This window comes from Acinonyx jubatus, chromosome C1 (assembly GCF_027475565.1).
Source record: "Acinonyx jubatus isolate Ajub_Pintada_27869175 chromosome C1, VMU_Ajub_asm_v1.0, whole genome shotgun sequence".
NCBI lineage: Eukaryota > Metazoa > Chordata > Mammalia > Carnivora > Felidae > Acinonyx > Acinonyx jubatus.
The window spans coordinates 67,823,037-67,828,400 of record NC_069381.1 but is presented as its reverse complement, the minus strand read 5'-3'; the positions used below and the strand labels follow the sequence as shown (position 1 = coordinate 67,828,400).

Genomic DNA, 5,364 nt, shown 5'->3' with positions numbered 1-5,364 from the left:
CACATTCATTCTACCCTTAGAGCCTTAAAACAAAGTCATGGGAGCCAGAAAGATGGTATTATTATTGTCATTTTACAATACAAAAAGGTTTGATGAGTTACCCAAAGCAACGTGGAATATCAATGTCAAAATTGTCAAAGTGTCCATATTCCTAAAATTTGAGCCTCTGTTCAAAGATACACCCAATGATCCAAAACTTATAATAAGCTTTTCCAAATTCAAAATTTTAAATATAATATTAAACTAAGGACTGAGGGGTTTTTTTTCCATACTAAGTGAAAATGAAGATTATTCACTAATTTAATCCCCTTCTCCTCTTCTGTGTATAGGATTTGATTTAGTCACCCACATAGCATGGAATGACCTGAAATTGACAACACATTTTAGAACACGGCAATGTTCTGAGGCTGCCCTAGAAGAAAACTGGTAAACTCTTATCTGTGACATTTAACAAAGATTTACAAGATGGAAGGAAATGACTGCTTATGTTAAAATGGAAAAAATAATTAATTGCCATATGAAATTAGAAGCCAGAAAAGAAGCATAGTTCAAGTAGATAATGAATTTGAATAATTTGGGCTACCAAAATAACCCAAATATTCCGGGCAGCATTAATTATTCAGATTCATGTTTCACTTTGAGTTTGTTGAATAATTGTCAAAATCGTACTTATTTTGATTCATATATTTATGGTTGATATTAATTGTGAATTTTAAAGCTTCATTTTTAACAAGCTTTAAATATTACTTCCAGTTCCAAGGTTGAAAAGTAAATACATTATTAATATGTAAATAAACCTTGGTCCTTTATACCACACTTAAACAACATGTTTAAGAAGGAAATTCAAAGCTACTGAAGATTCTCTTTTAGTTCCTTTAAAATATTATAAAGGTACAATCTTGTGCAGTGCTAACTAAACAATAGGTATATTCTTCTTGTCTTACTGTTTTGGCTTTTCATTTTTGATAGCACATTGTGTTCTTTGTGCTGTTTGTAATGACTATAATCTAAAGAGTTGCTAGAGCTGAAAGGGTAACTGCCACCAAAAATCTGTGAAAGCAAACTCATTAATACATTTTATAGTATAAGAGGAGTATATTCTTTAAGTGTTTTTTTTAGAGAAAGAGAGAGAGAGAGAAAGAGAGAGAGAGAGAGAGAGGTGGGGGAGGGGCAGAGAGACAGAGGAAGAGAGAGAGAATCCCAAGCAGCCTGCGCTGTTAGCACAGAGCCCGACTCAGGGCTCAACCTCTTGAATCGTGAGATCATGACATGAGCAGAAACCAAGAGTTGGACGCTTAACCCACTGAGCCCCCCAGGCACCACAAGAGGAATATATTCTTAAAAATCTATTGCATTTGGGGTGCCTGGGTGGCTCATTTGGTTAAGCACCCAACTTCAGCTCAGGTCATGATCTCGCAGTTCATGAGTTCAAGCCCCGCGTCTGTGCTAATAGCTCAGAACCTGGAACCTGCTTCAGATTTGGTGTCTCCTCCTCCTCTCTCTGCCCCTCCCATGCTCATGCTCTGTCTCTCTCTCTGTCTCTCAATAATAATAAATAAAAGTTAAAAAATATATATTAAAATCTATTGCATTCATGTATGTATACAGTTGCTGTATTTGTTGGGTTTAATTCTAGGGCTGCCATAACAAATTAGCACACACTTAGTGGCTTAAAACAATAGAAATTTATTTTTTCACAGTTCCAAAGGGCAGGAGTCTGACATCAAGGCATCACCAGGGCCATGCTCCCTTGAAAATCTCTAGAGGAGAATCCTTCCTTGCCTCTTTCAGCTTCTGGTGCCTCCAGTCATTCCTTGGCTTATAGTTGGATCACTTCAATTTTTGTCCCTGTCTTCACATGGCCTTCATCTCTGTGCATCTCTCCTTTGTGTGTCTCTTATAAAGATGCTTGTCATTGGATTTGCCACCCCAAAAGATAATTCTGGATAGCCTCATTTTGAGGTCTTTAACTTAATTACATCTGCAAAGAACCCTTTTCCAAATAAGATTACATTCACAGTTTCCAGGGGTTAGAACATAGGCTTATCTTTTGGGGGTCCACCATTCAACCTGCTACAGTCACCTGTCATTCATTCATTCATACATTCATCCTCACTAAATGTTTATTTTATACTGTTACTGGAGGGATAGTAGCTACTGAATCACTGATGCCATTGCAATGTTCCCATCACAGTGACCATGTGACTGCAAAGAAAGAGCTCTGAGAAACCTTTGCTTTATGTTTGTGACAGTCTTGTTGAAGAAAACCAGCATCAGATTGCTGATGTCAAGGGGCATCAATTACTACTGACTTATTTTTTTGGCACAAATTTAATCTAGCAGTTTACCAAGCACATGTGTCTCTTGTTATGGGATCCTACTGGAGAACCTATTGAAATCATGTCCCCTCTCTCTTGTTCCTCCCATCTGTCTTGAAAACAACTTTTTGCTGTTAGGTTGGTTTCAGAGATTTTTCTTTCTCTTTTTATTAATTTTTTTTGTTTCATAAGTCTGGGCTTCAGTCAGATAGCAGAAAGCCCCACTCTTCTGGGACATTTTCCCCATGTTGACAAGTCCTTTAGAAGGGCTACCATTTCTTGTTCAACAAATAAAGAACTCATGTTGGGAAAAATCTGTAGCATTTGTTCAAACTGAAAGATTTCTCATGAGCCCAAAACAGGAAAAAATAAAGAGTATTCAACATTTTTCACTTGTGTGGTTTACCACTGAATGATTTTACTGCATTTTATTTTAAATCTCAGGACACCTTCAAGAAGGCATTCATCTTCAGGGACTGATATGTAAGATGAAGAGCAGGTAAGATAGTCCTATCTGCCCACATCATAGCTACCAAAGATTTTATTTTTCATCTCTTTCCTAGTGAGTCCTTAGGCCAATCCTAGCCAAAGTGTACTGTGAGCTCCCCAACTCAAGAATTAATCTTGCTGCTAAAAGCCAATCTTCAGTATGCCTGAGATAGGTACCATATCACTTACATGCCACATGGTTCCAAACTTTATGGTACAGCACCTATCACCAGACCAACATAGGCTTAGTTTCAGAAAACATTTTAGACAGAGCTTCCTGCATAATAAAGAATGTGACTGGACTTAGTTCCTGGTTCCTGAGAGGTAACCCCTAAATTTTGGAATTTTCTGAGTTGTGGGAGTATTATTCATGGTGGGCCTCACCACACCTGAGTTTATGAGAATGAAACGATTCATTGTAGGCCTTAGTTTGTGCTAACAAGATGACTCAGAATGGGGGCTGGTCATATTAGAAAGACCACCCACATGATTGGAACATTGGGCCACTGAGCTATGTCCAACTTCTGGGGATAGGAAGGCTACTGGGGCTACATAGCCAGAAATTCAATCAGTTGCCGGTATAATGAAGTTCCAACAGAAACTCTGGACACTGAAGCTTGGGTGAGCTTCCTTGATTATCAATACTCTGCTGTTGTCACATATCCATGTGGTGGAGGGATAATAATGCATCCTTGTTCTATGGGGAGAAGACAGCAGAAGCTTCACATTGGGATCCTTCTAGACGTCATCCTGAGCATCTTTCCCTTTAGCTGATTCTAATTTATATCTTCTTGCTATAATAAAAGTGTCATCATAAGTATAATGCTTCCTTGAGTTCCTTATAAGTTGTTCGAGAAAATGATCAAAACTGAGGGGTTAGTGTAAAACCCTGCATGTGGAGTTAGTTGGTCAGAAGTGAGAGTGGCCTGTGGACCCCAAGCTTATGACTAAAGTGAGGGCAGTCTTAGAGAGGACCATGCCCTTGTGCTATGAAGTTTGATCAAAGTCCAGGGAGTTGGTGTTAAAAATCATTGCAGCCTCAAATTCACTGCTGACCAGGTAGTTCATACAGTGTATTAGTTTTCTATTGCTGCCATCACAATCATAAACTAAATGGCTAAAAACAATACAGTGATTTTGTAAACAGTTTTAGCACTTGGAAGTCTGAAATGAGTTGTCAAGTGCTTCATTCCTTCTGGAGGCTCTAGTGTTAAATCTGTTTTCTTGTCTCTTCCAGCATCTAGAGGAAGCCTGCATTCCTTGGCTCAGGACACCGCATAACGTCATCACATCTCCTTCACCGTCTCTGTGTTGGTTTGCAAACTGGCCCACTTGCAAGAGGAAGGAAAGCAAAGAGAGATAGAAAAAAGAGGCAGACCAGTCCAGATTGGTAGATGGCAGGTTTAATAAACAAGAGAACTTAACGAGGCCTGTCTTGGGTGGTCACAAGACTATTAGGTGTCTACACCCACCCACCATAATCTGGAAAATTTATATAGAGGCCTTAACTGTGTTCAGCCATGAATATGGTCTAGACGGTCTCAACAAAACACCACCATCTAAAGGCTGTGTCCTTGCTGTGGCTCCTCATGCAGGGAAGGAAAACAGAATGCACATTCCAAGAACAGAAGAAGGGGTGAGTGCCCAGGTCCAGCTCACAGATCAACTGGTAGTCACATCCTCCCCAAGACCTCCTCCAACACTCTGCTTCTATTGTCACATCACCTTCTCTGACTTTAGTCTTTCCGCCTCCCTATTGTAAGGATCCCTATAATTGTGCTTGACCTATCTGCTTAATCCAGGACAACCTCCCAACTCAAGATTCTTACTTTAATCACATCTGCAAAGTGTCTTTTGCGTATAAGTTAACATATTTACAGGTTTTGGGGATTAGGTCAGGGACATGTTTTGGGAGCCATTAGTCTGCCTACCCTATCTATCGCTTTTGCCAATGGGAGAAGACTCAAAAGGAGGAGCCTTCCCTAGCTTTTTGTTCAAAGCCAAAACCATACTTTGAAATCATTTCAAAAGGCACAAGTATATTTTGCTAAATGTAATTGGTTTCTGTCTACATAGGCCTTTCTTGTTAAAATTTAATTATTACTACCCTTAGGGTTGTCTTTACTTTTCTTTTTATTTCCTCTTACATACCTATTACTATTAACCCAGATCCCTTATACCAGAAGTTTGTATCTGAAAATGGAGAATAGGATTCTAAATTCTATTGCTAGAGTTCATTATAATCCTTCTTAAAATGGCTTCTGATCCTAACACCCTCATTTTTCTCAATAGCTGTATAGCAAAATAGTAATTGCGGATAAGACAACGAGCAGAGGAATTAATTGTATCTGAGTTATAAGTTTGGCTCCCCCATTTAACTAGTTGTATGTTCTCAGAGAAGCCACTAAATCTCTCTAGAGTTCAGTTTCTTCATCTTTATAATGGCAATAGTAGTTTTGTTGTAATCATGTTAATTAAATTGCCGTGAAGATGAGAGATCCAGTGCAGTGTCTTGTACGTAGTAGGTCAAAAATATCCCCTTCTTTCCTTCACCTTC

At 38.9% G+C, this 5,364-nt stretch overlaps 1 long non-coding RNA gene across 1 annotated transcript; it reads left to right on the top strand.

Moving 5' to 3' along the window:
* Positions 1 to 327: 327 nt before the first annotated feature.
* LOC128312035 (uncharacterized) lies at positions 328 to 4,945 on the top strand. The gene is made up of 3 exons (XR_008290804.1): positions 328 to 426; positions 2,763 to 2,817; positions 4,045 to 4,945. It is a non-coding gene; the product is annotated as an uncharacterized LOC128312035 (long non-coding RNA).
* Positions 4,946 to 5,364: the final 419 nt, after the last annotated feature.